We start from the raw sequence: 12801 nt of genomic DNA, 5'->3' as shown, positions 1-12801 counted from the left end.
GATACCGCTCCCAGCGAGGGGCCAGCACCAAGACATGGAACCCGGAAATGTAAACATAAGGCACCTTAGGCACACTGCGGGTTTCTCACTGGTGCTTTTGTGTTGGCCCGCAATGATGTCCTTATGAGTTGGTGTGATGTTTAACACCTTTGTCATTTTGTTTTCTTAAGTTCCTTTTGTTATAATGTTAAATTCAGACATGTGACCATGGATGAGTGTGCCTCTTTTCTTCTGCAGGTGGATGGTTTCCAATAATGTTATGAGTGATTTGTGGAACATTCAGCTTTGTTAACAAGGCCCTTAGTTAATGTTCCTATCCAGACAGATTTTGCACTCGGGTATCGAGCATGCAGCCTGCAGCCCAGGCTTGTCCAGGAGGTCCATATGTGGTGTGCTAGCTGAAGGTTCAATTGATTAAAGCCTCCCGGGTGTCCCTGGAGTATACCCGGGTCAGCGTCTACCCCCTCAGCATTTCCCTGTGCATGCTCAACCTTGGACTCACTGCTGGGCTCATCGTGTGCAGCCGCAGCCACTGCATCTACATCTTCTTCGTCCCCCATTTCCAGCGCAAGATTGTGGAGAGCACAGCATGCAACCACTATCACTGACACAGGATCTGGGGGGTACTGAGCGGTCCAAGTATCGGAAGCGCACTTTGAGAAGACCGATGGCTCTCTCCAGCACAGCACTTGTGGAGGTGCGGCTCCTATTATACCGCTGCTCAGCTTCTGTTCTTGGATGGCAGAGAGGCGTCTGAGGGGATAGCCCTTGTCACTCAGCATCCAACCATTCAACTGGGCTGGAGCACTGAAGAGCCCCAGTACCTGGGAGTGTCTGAGGATGTCGGCATCGTGGGAGCTGCCTGGGTACCTTGCACAGACTTGCAGAATCTGCTTCCTGTGATCACACACTATCTGCATGTTCATGGAGTGGAAGCCCTTCCTGTTGACAAATGCGCCGGGCTCACCTGCTGGTGCCTTGATGGCCACATGTGTACAGTCTATAGCACCCTGGACACGGGGGAATCCAGCAATGGCCGCGAAGCCTCTGGCTCACTGTGTCTGACTCCCCTGGTCCCAACAGTAGTCGATCAAGATTAATGCATGCCTGGACAGAGCGTCTGTAACCTGCTTGACACAAGTGTGGACAGCTGATTGGGAGACACTGCAAAGATCACCCACTGAGCCCTGGAAGAAGCCAGAGGTATAGAAGTTAAGGGCAGCTGTTACCTTTAGAGCCGCTGGCATGCGGTGTCCACCCACACAGTTAGGGGAGATCTCAGGGATAATCATCTGACAGATGTAGTTGACTGTCTCCCTTGAGAGTCGGAGCCTCCTTTGGCACTGCACCTCAGACATATTGAGGTAGCTGCTTCACCGCCTGTAAACCCTGGCAGCAGGATAGTGGCGTCTTCTGCAGCCCCTTCCGCCTTGGTCTACCTCTTGTGCCTCCACCTGTCCTCCCAAAGGTGGCCCCTCTGGAGGCAGGATGTGGACTCCTGACCTCTTCCCCCTTCTAGCCCTCCCTTCCTCCTCAGAGGAGGTACCTCCAGTGGAGAGTTCAGCTCCCATTCCCAGGCTAAGGGAAGGCTTCCTGAAACCTGCAGGCCCAAAAAAAGATTCTTCATTGCAGAGTGCGGACCTGAAGGTTGTGAGTCCAGACAAAGCAGCTGGTATGAGTTTTGAAGTATTGCAGATCACACAGGCAAGTATCAGTAACTGTGAAAAAATCAATACTTGAGAGAGCAGACTCGCGACCCCACTGGGCCCTCTTATCCCGCCCGTGGATGAGGTTTATACAAAGGTATCCTACCCGCCTGCCCGTTGCGCCCATGTGATCTTCGGGCATATGAAGGTAAAAAATGAGCAGGGTTATAGGAAAAGGCAGGGGAGTGGGCCAAGATGAGCTGCTTTTGCAGAAGACCAGCAGAGGTTACAGACAGAATGGCCTCCTTCTGTGCTGTAACCATTCTGAGATTCCATGTGCCCTGAAAACATCGATGTGGGAACAATGTAAAGCAGCCCACAGATGTTACCACAGTGACACACCCCAGATCATCTGAAAGAGAGCTTGTTCATCTTCATGCAGCTGCCTGCCAAAGCACATTAAATCTCTTCAGTGCGATCCAGGAAATGCGCTGAATCACATCTCGCTTTAGGGTATTAACCCATAGAAACCTCGCATTTACACATCTCTACTAAGAAAAGCCCAAACACTTTTGTTATATCTTGGCCAAGGCGACTGCCATCTTGTGCATAGAAAGATTCCACAAAGCGAAAAACCTATTTTGTTTTGATGGTGTTGGCTGAAGGAGGAATGTTGGCCTGGAGAGTTCATGGGCACTCCTCCTCCTTCATGGGATATTTGCCATCCATCTGAATAGGCAATTTAATGTTTCATTTAAGGGAGGGAAAATCTGGCAAGGTTATTGGCTGGCTCTCGTCACTGGAGTCTTATTGTTCCATCTAAGATAAATGCAATGTAATTTCTGGCATATAAAGTCATTAAAGCTAAATTTGATAAGGGTGTCCAAATGACCCACCTGCACCCCACTTGGCACAAATGCCCCTGCCGGGTGCCAACCTAGTATTCGGAAACAGCTGTCAGATCTACACTGCCTTGTGCTGTCAGGAATGAGGACCAGACATAACCTTCCTAACTCAGAAGTGGACATACAACCACACAGCCAGTGGACGTTCTGTCTGGACATGAGTCCTGCTCTGAATGTTAACTCAGCATTTAGAGATTATAGTCTCCACTCACCAAGCTTGTCTGGAGTAGGGATTGAACACTTGACCTTCTGGCAGTGTCAGCTGTGGTTCAGCTGGTAACACTCTTGTCTGAAAGTTAGAAGCTCGAGTTCCACCCCAGAAAACTCTGCGTTGATATTCCATGCAGGACTAAGGGGCACTTAGGAAATCTCGGTGCAATCAGGCAGAGTCAACGTGGTTTTGTCAAAGCACAGTCATGTTTGACTAATTTATTGGACTTCTTTGAGGAAGTAACAAGCAACATGGATAAAGGGGGAGCCTGTGGATGTGCTGCGTTTAGATTTCCAGAAAGCATTTGACAAGGTGTCACATCAAAGGTTACTAAACAAAAATAACAGCTCATGATGTAGGGGGTACCATCGTAGCATGGATAGAGGATTGGTTAGCTAACAGGAAATAGAGAGCAGGCAGTTAATAAATGGGTAATTTTCAGGTTGGCAGGATGTGACACGTGGAGTGCCACAGGGATCAGTGCTGGGGCCTCAGCTGCTTACAATTGATATTAATGACTTGGATGAAGGGTCCGAACATATGGTTTGCTAAATTTACTGACGGCACAAAGATAGGTAGGAAAGTAAGTTGTGAAGAGGACATAAGGAATCTGCAAAGGGACACAGGTACATAACGTGAGTGGGCAAAAAAATGGCAGATGGAGTATAATGTGGGAAAACATGAACCTGTCCATTTCTGCAGGAAGGGTAGAAAAGCAGCATATTATTTAAATAGAGAGAGATTGCAGAACCCTGCGGTACAGAGAGATCTGGGTGCCCTGGTACATTAATCAGGAAAAGTTGGTATGCAGGTGCAGCAAGTGGTTAGGAAGGCCAATGGAACATTGTTGTTTATAGCAAGGAGAATGGAATATAAAGGAAGGGATGTTTTGTTACAGTTTTACAGGGCGTTGGTGAGGCCACATCTGAGGTACAGTGTGCAATTTTTGTCTCCTTATTTAAGAAAGGATATAAATGCGTTAGAAGCAGTTCAGAGAAGGGTGACTTGACTGATGCCTGGGATGGCAGGGGGGGGTTTATCTTACAAGAAAAGCTTGGACAGGCTGGGCCTGTATTCATTGGAGTTTAGAAGATTGAGAGGTGATCTTATTGAAACATATAAGATCCTGAGGGGACTTGACAGGGTGGATACTGAAAGGATGTTTCCCCTTGTGGGAGAGGCTACAACAAGGGGGCACAGTTTAAAAATAAGGGGTCTCCCATATAAGATGGAGATGGGAAGAATTTTTTTTCCCTTCAAAAGGGTCGTTAATCTTTGGAACTCTCTTCCCTATAGAGTGGTGGAGGCAGGGTCATTGAATATTTTTAAGGCAGAGGTAGGTAGATTCTTGACTAACAAGGGAGTCAAAGGTTATCGAGGGTAGGTGAAAATGTGGAAATGAGTCCACAATTAGATCAGCCAAGATCTTATTGAATGGCGGAGCAGACTCGAGGAGCCAAATGGCCTACTCCTGATCCTAATTCGTATGTTCATATGTTTGTATGAGGGAGAGCTGCACTGTCATAGGTGCCATCTTTGGGTGAGAAATCCTCTAAGGTGGATGTGAAAGGTCCAACTGCTCTATTTTGAAGACGAGTAGGGGTGTTTTTTATTTATCTCCCAACAAAAATCACTAAAAAAAAGCAGCAAATGATTTAGTCATTATCACATTGCCATTTGTGGGAGCTTGCTGTGCCATGTTCCATACATTTATAACAGTGACGACACTTCGAAGAATTTCATTAGCAGTCATTAAATTTCATTAAAATGCCATTTTACCCGTCAGCCGCAGTGGTGGGCCTTCACATCGTATACTCCCAAACCCGCCACATTATTTGTGCACTGCCATGGCGAGCGGGCTCTCATTTGCCCGCCTGCCATCACCTCACCACCTCATCATGCTGGGCGCCATGTTTAAAGTCCAGCCGCATCCACACATCTCAATCCTTCCAGTCCATGGCTGCTGCAGAGAAGCCAGAGCCCAGAAAGGGAAAAAGCCTCCCGGTTAACTCTCACTGGAACGCCTTTTGGGTGCCATGGAGTCCCGCCGGGATGTCCTCTGCCTCCACTCTGGCCGCAGGATGGGCAGCAACCTTACTAACCTGGCTTGGGAGGCAGTGGCTGTGAGGGTCAGTGCCAACGCCCTTCAAAAGAGGACAGCCACCCAGAGCCGCAAGAGGATGAATGATCTCCTCTATGGTAAGTCACTCTGCTCATCACTCTCAACTTACACACTCTTAAACCCATCACACATCCACAGGGATCTCATTCACTGCCAGCTCATGGGTCATCACCATTCACTCTCTCACATACACTGTCATTGTCCTCATCCTATCAATGGAACCACTCACCAGCCACACAGGCCAGGCATACTTATCATCCGGCCTGCTCACACTTTATCCATATCTATTCATGCAGGGCAAGCTGGCACACAACAACAGGAATGCCCAAAATCAAGGTTCTCAGGACTTCAAAAACAGCCATCAAGCTGGCTGTGCTGATGGTGATGTCGGAGGGGCTCTACCAATTGAGGATCCAGCAGTGCAACATCCATCAGACAACCATACTGTGACTGATGTGTCCTATTTCACAGGCCACTGCCAAGCACTAATTATCTCCCCTTTCTTTCTCAGGCACATCTGGGGAACAGCCAATGGAGGCCATGACCCAGGGCCTCCAATCAGCCCCGAAGAAACCTCTGAAGAGGAATCTGGAGGCACTCTCCTTACAGTCCTGTCCCAGCGCTCACCCCACACCCTCCACCAGCGGAGAGACACACCTCGGTGGGACCTAGCTTTAGAGTGGCCTTGGGATCACAATCTGGTGAGCATATCGCACTGTCTGATCCACAGCAGGCGTCCGCAGAGACCTCCCTAGTGTCCGGCACTCGAACTTCTGCTGGAAGTCAGAAATCTGCTGAGTCCGAGTTAGGTGATCAGCCTCTGGACTTGGTCATGTCACAGTTGCTGGAGCAAGCTCAGGAACAAAAGGAAGGGATGTCTGCTGCACTCCTCAGGTTGTAAGGCACGATGGAGGAGTCTGTCCATCTTCAGGCTAAGGTGAAAGCGTCGGCATGCCAACACACCTTGGTCAACACTGGTAGGATTGCAGACGCCATGGACACTTTGGTCCAGGACATCACTCCTGCACTGCTGCACGGGCTCAACTCTATCGCTGACGCCATAGTTGGCCTCTAACAGTGCGTATGCGAGAGGGGTGTGGGGCAGCCTGATCTCACTGCAGCTACCCCTTCTCCTCAGGGAGTCGGCCTAGGGCGCAGCTGATGACGATGATGCATGGCACCCTCTGTGGACTGTATTGCAGGGCTCCACCAGACCGGTCCAGGCACTGGAACCTCATCTTCAGCATCCCACTGGTCTGCTCCACCAAGTTGTGAGCTGCTGCATGAGCCTCATTATAGCGTCGCTCTGCTGCAGTCTGAGGCTACTGCACAAGTGTCATCAGCCACGGCCTCTGCGGGTAGCCCTTGCCCCCGAGGAGCCACCCCTGCAGTTTCTGTGGACCCTGGAAGGCTTCAGGGGCCTGTGGCCGACTGAGGATACAGGAGTTAAGCGCACTCCCTGGAAACCGTGCGCACACCTGCAGGATGCGTTTCTGGTGGTGGCACTCCAGCTACACATTCAGCGCATGGAGCCCCTTGCGGGTAATGTAGTTCACCGTGTGTTGCAATGGTGATCTGAGCACCACCTGAGTGCAGTCGATCGCACCCTGCACCTGTGGGAAACCTGAGATCTGGGCGAATCCAATCGCTCTCGCATCCTGGCTGTCCTGGTCCCGGGCAAAATACACAAAGTTGTGTGCTAATGCGAAGATGGCATCCGTGACCTCATGGGTGCATTTGTGGGCGGAGGCTTGTGATATTGCACAGAGGTCACCTGTGGAGCCCTGAAAGGAGCCACTGGCATTGACATTAAGCACCGCGGTCACTTTTACAGCCACTGGCAGTGAATGCCCTCCATGTCCCCTTGGCGCCAAGTCCTGCAGTAGGTGGCAGATGTGACCGACCAGTTCCCTAGACATGAGCAGTCTTCGGCGACACTGGGTTCTCGGTCATCTGCAGGAATGACAGGCGGCGTCTTTGGACCCTGGGTGTCGCTAGGCGCCGACCAGCAACGGCTTAATGTGGTTCTTGGGTTGCGTGTGAGGGCCTCATCCCCGTCACAGTTGCCTGGTCGGAACAATATGTTTGAGGGATGTGGTGTGTAGATGGACAGGTGAGCTTTAACTCTATTAAAAAGGGATAGACTTTGGGACTCATGTTTTTTTTTCCTGATCCTATTATCACTGTAAAAAATGGCAGCTCCAAGGCAAACAGTAGCAGCATTTCAAACATTGATTCAGCCTCCTTGAGGCAGACACACATGCAGCAGGGATACACCATGGGGAAGTTGGCAGGAAGCTCAGCCTTGAACTCCTAAGCCCCGATTATTCTTTGTCACCCTCTCTAAGAGAGAACTGAAAGGTTGGTTTAATATTATAATTGCAGAACAGTGCTCAACTTTAAGTTGCCTGGGAGTGCTTGGATCGTAACTTGACATTTTACAGCCAAGTGTAAATAACTTTTGGAATCCAGCCATCGACAACACCACACTCTGCAACAGCAGTCAATGAGCCACTGGCAACTAGCTGTACATTTGTTGACGCCAAATCATTGCTGTTTACGCCAAATAAGTACACAAGTGAATTACATTTTCTCTGTGGTATGACAACCTGTACCTCATCCACAGCTTCCCCCCTCTCCCCCCCAACCCCTCACCAACTCCCTCACCACCCTGAGACAATTTACATTTGAGCGTGCATTGGCACCATGGGACGGGTGGCACGACAGCCTAGCCTGATGTGCCACCATTATTTCACGTTCACACACACACACACACACGCACTTTATCAGCTCGGGCGGCTATTTGTGATACAGCAGGAGCAGGAGCCTTATTTGCATCTGCTATCAGCTAGAGGTTGCGTCAACCTTCCTTTGCCCAGTGGAGAGCAACAAGGCAGCTGTTAGACCGGCCCGGCCAACCTGGCTGAAAGCAGCAGCAAACTAAGCACAAAGGAGTCAAACCTGCGGCCTTTTTTTTTTTCCCCGGGTTTCCTGAGCAGCTCCTTTTTCTCACGGAGCCATCAAGTTCCTCGAGGAAAAGGAAGAATGCACTGAAATATTCACCTCACGTTTTCCCTGGCTTCTGTTTTTCCTCCAAAATTCGAGCTCTTTTCCCGGGCATCAGGCACAATTAAATCTCTGGTCCTGGAAGGCGAATGCACTGCTAATTATTCTCAGTCGAAGTCTGAACACTGAATTATTTATCTCAGGCTGCGCAGTTCGCATTAAGATTTTGGAATGGCTAAGTTATTTCAACTTAAGCTGCTCTCCCTCGTTCCATGAGGCAGGCTCAATGAGATTTGTAAAACCATCAGCTGAGATTTAACTCATTAAAGAAAGGGCTTTCACTTGTACCAATATCCTCAGGATGTCAATGACTTAATGCCAATGAAGCACTGTAGAAGTGCAAATGCAGCAGGCCAATTTGCACCCAGGAAAGGCTCACAAACAAACAGTTGAGATACAAGGCCAAATTAATACAACGGAAAGGTTGGTTGAGGGCTGAATATTGGTCAGGGTGAGGGGAGAACCGGCTGTTTTTATTCAAATAGCACCATGAAATCTTTTACATTCACCTGAATGTGCGAGTGCACTTGTGCATACTTCAGTAAAGAGCCAACTAGGAGTCAACTCCTTCAGGGTAAGAGGGGAACAGTTGGTACATAGAGAACAAAAAGTGCAGTGTTTTCTTAAGGGTAGCACACCATTCTTTTTAGCTTTTTTCTGTCCACTATTTAAGTTTCATCGTACAAGACAAGATGAACTCCAGTTGGGCTTCTTCCGAGTTGTGTCTCATAGTCGTTGAATCTATCATTGGGCAGAGTGAAAAGGGTAATTCCGTGGGCAGGAATTTCCCCTCGTCAGGCGGGTACGGACTGCCCGCCACTCACGATCGGGCTCTGACCGCGATTTCAGGCTAGCTGGTCAATTCACAGTCACTCGGCATGAAACGGACACTGGGAGCCTCAGCGCTGCCAGGATGGGGACGGCAGGAGCTCCAGCGCTGAAGTGTGTGCGAATGCGGGGGTGGAACGTGCGCTGGAAGCCCTCTGAAGGCACAGAGCTGCCTCAGGGAGCTGAAGATTTTTAAATACAAGAATAAACTTTTCACAAACGATATAAACGTGTCCCTACGTGTGACTCAGTCACATGAAGAGGGACATGTCAAAAAAAGGATGCCAAAAAATTTGTACTTGTTTTTTTAGCAACTGTTGGAAACCTCATCCCGCACGTGGATGAGGTTTCGTGAAAAAGGCGTAGGCCGCTTGACCTATTTGCCCACCTGCCAACCAAACGGTTGAGTGGGCGGTGAAAAATGCAACTTAATTAATTGTTTAAGGGTCTTAATAGGCCTCTTAATTGTTGGTGGGCGCGTTGCCACCTCACGCGCGCACACACCTGCCGACCGAGAGATGGCGACAGTGCGCGATGACGTCGGGACGCTCGGCCGGCTTCATCGCGCACTATTTCACTCCCATTTGGGTGGGGTGCACGCCTGCCCTCGGGACAAAATATTCTGCCCCACGGTTCAGTTTCCCTGTCATTACATCGGGTCTAACCACAGAAGCAAGCCATTTGGCCCAACCCCCATGTTGGTGTTTATGCTCCACACGGACCTCCTCCCACCCTTCTTTATCTCAACCCACCAACATGTCTTTCTACACTTTCTCCGTTACATGTTCATCTAGCTTCCCCTCAAACGCATCTGTGCTGTTCATCTCAACAACTCCATTTCCGTTAGATGCCGTTCAGAGAAGGTTTACTAGACTAATACCAGGAATGGGCTGGTTGTCTTATGAGGAGAGGTTGGACAGGTTAGGCTTGTATCCACAGGAGTTTAGAAGAGTAAGGGGTGATTGGATAGAAATGTATGAGGTCCTGAGGGGTCTTGACATGGTGGGTGTGAAATGGATGTTTCCCATTGTGGGAAACTCTAGAACTAGGGGTCACTGTTTAAAAATAAGGAGTCACTCATTTAAGACAGAGACGAGGAGAATTTTTTTCTCTGAGGGTTGAGAGTCTTTGGAACTCTCTTCCTCAAATGGCGGTGGAAGCAGAGTCTTTGAATATTTTTAAGGCAGAGCTAGATAGATTCTTGATTAACCAGGGGGTGAAAGGTTATCGAGGGTAGGCAGGAATGTGGGGTTGAAGTTACATTCAGATCAGCCATGATCTTACTGAATGGTGGAGCAGGTTTGAGTGGCTGAGTGGCCTACTCCTGTTCCTAATTTGTGTGTTCGTATCTCAGAGTGAAACCTGGCTTGATAAATCCTAACTTTTTTTTAGAAACGGCGGAGGTAAACTACTGAACAAATTCATAGGAATCTGCTGATGAACCTTTAACACAAAGAATAAAATATTCATTAAAACTAGAAAAATGAACCCCATTAGACCAGATAAAAATACTGGAAAGATCTCAGTACAAATAGGTGATGCTTCAATTCCCCAACATTCCTTTACTCAGCAATATCTTTTCAGACACACAAACCAGTGAAGAGTTACCATTCGCTTGACACAAAGGCTTGGGACTGGCACACATGCAAACGGTTTTCTCCTGGTGAGTTCTTGAGCATTCAGCTGATGCTTCTCACCCAATTCGTATCTCTCCCCGAGACACCAAAAATAACTGCACTTTAAGTTCACTGTTTCAGTAGCAACACCGCTAAACGTTAGTGTCCTATAACTGACTTTTTGGTTAACTACTGTCCTACTAGCCTTGTGTTTTTGTCAGAGAGCTGAAAAATCGCTGTCTTCACTCTCTGACACACACTGAACTCTTCCCCTGTCTTTTTCTGTGTCAATTGACCACAGTCGCCAGGCAACAGCCCAGTTTTTCTACTTTGTGTGTTTCTTCCAAAATCACTGAACTTCTAACCCCTTTTTAACCCATCCCTTTAACTTCAGGGGCTGTTAAACCTCATTAAAAATGTGTATATATGAATATACATATATATAAACATTCAACTTAAAATCTATACATTGTTCATCGTCACAATAAACAACGATGTGCTACTTGCCTTTCTCATCACTTCCTGTACTTGCAAACTAATTTTTTATGATTTTGTGAGTTCCACATTCTTCTCACCTTCTAGTTAAAGCATTTTCACCTGAATTGCCTGATAGATTTATTTGTAAATCGCTTATATTTGTGGGCCCCAGTTCTGATCTCCCCAATGAGTGGAAGCATTTTTCCACTTTTATTCAATGAAGTTCCTTCACTATTTTAAGGCCCTCTATCAGGTCACCCTTCAGCCTTCTCAATCGTAGATTAAAAAGCCCTGGCCTGTTCAGCTTTACCTGATAGAGACAACCTGTCAGAGCTGCCGCCACCATAATGAATCCTTTTGCATCTTCTCCAATATCGTTATACCCCCTTTTAGGGAATATGGAGATCAAAACTGCACAACGCGTCAAGTTCAGTCTAACCAAATTTCTATACAAGTTTAACATAGCCTCTTTGCTTTTCAATTCTACCCCTTAGAAATAAACCCTGGTGCTTGCTTCTTCTTATGGCCTGCCTGTGTAGCTATTATAAATCAGTTGTGTATTTGTTTCCTAGAACCATTTGCCCTTCCACCCCATTTAGACTCTTATTATCTAAAGGAGTATGTGACCTCCCAAAAAAGCACCACCTCAGACCTCGTTCTATTGAAATCAATTTGCCAATTACAAACCTGTTCTGCCAATTTATTAATGTGTTTGTGTATTTTGTTGCATTCTTTCTTAAACATTCACTACTGCCACCACTGACACACAGAAGCAGCAGTATGTACCATCTATAAGATGCACCGCAGCAAACCTGTGGCCTCTACCACCTTAAAGGGAAATGGCAGCAGACACATGGGAACACTACCACCAACAAGTTCCCCTCCAAGCCACACAGCATCCTGACTTTGAACTAAATCACCATTCCTTCACTGTTATTGGGTCAAAATCCTGGAAGTCCCTCCCTAACAGCACTGTGGGTGTACCTACACCACATGGACTGCAGCGGTTCAAGAAGGCAGCTCACCACCACCTTCTCAAGGGCAATTAGAGGTGGAAAATAAATGCTGGCCTGGCCAGTGACACCCATATCCCATAAATGAATGATAAAAAATCTACACCACCCCCAAATTTTGTGTCACCTGCGAATTTTGAAATTGTACTTTGCCCTGATCTACAAAGTAACTTCTACTCCGTGAGCAGAATTTTAAGCTGTTCGGGCAGGTGCGCGCCCGACCCAATTGGACGCGAAATCACCCAAGATGATATCAGGCGAGCGTCCCGACGTCATCACGCACTCGCATGATATTTCGGTCGGCGGGCACGCGCCAAATTCGGAAGCGCTCCTGCCATCAATTAAGATGCCAATTAATGTTATTAAAGGTGCAATTGCCTCAAACCTTTCGTGGTCCATCCAACCTTACCCTTAACACGGGCAAATCGACCAGGCGGACTTTGCATTCTTCATGGAACCTCATCCAAGGGCAGGATGAGGTTTCCATTATTAAACGAAAGACAAATAAAAATTTATGGTTAGCATTTTTATCATGTACATGTTCAGGTGACCGATTGTGATGCTTGGGCATGTTTTTTTTACTGATTTTAAAGCTTTATTTAATGCTTTGCAGGTCTTCAGGTCCCTGAGGCAGCTCTTTTGCCTTCAGGGAGCTTTCTGTCAGCGCTCCCCCACACCCACTCTGACATGAGCACCTGCCCTCCTCCCGCCCCCCTACCCCAGCAGCGCTCAGCGCCCGCTTCACACTGACTGGCCATTCCCCAGCCGATCCTGGACCCATCGATCGTGCTCACCCGCCAACCTAAAAGTTCTGCCCAGTGTGTCCTCAAATAAGCACAATAGAGATTGGCAACCGGGCTAATGGAGGACTGTAGTATAATGGATGAATGGAATAGTTACACTAATGACTTAGTGAT

Source organism: Cetorhinus maximus, chromosome 19, assembly GCF_964194155.1.
Source record: "Cetorhinus maximus chromosome 19, sCetMax3.hap1.1, whole genome shotgun sequence".
Classification (NCBI taxonomy): Eukaryota; Metazoa; Chordata; class Chondrichthyes; order Lamniformes; family Cetorhinidae; genus Cetorhinus; species Cetorhinus maximus.
The sequence above is the reverse complement of the archived record's forward strand: the minus strand, read 5'-3'. Positions refer to the sequence as shown.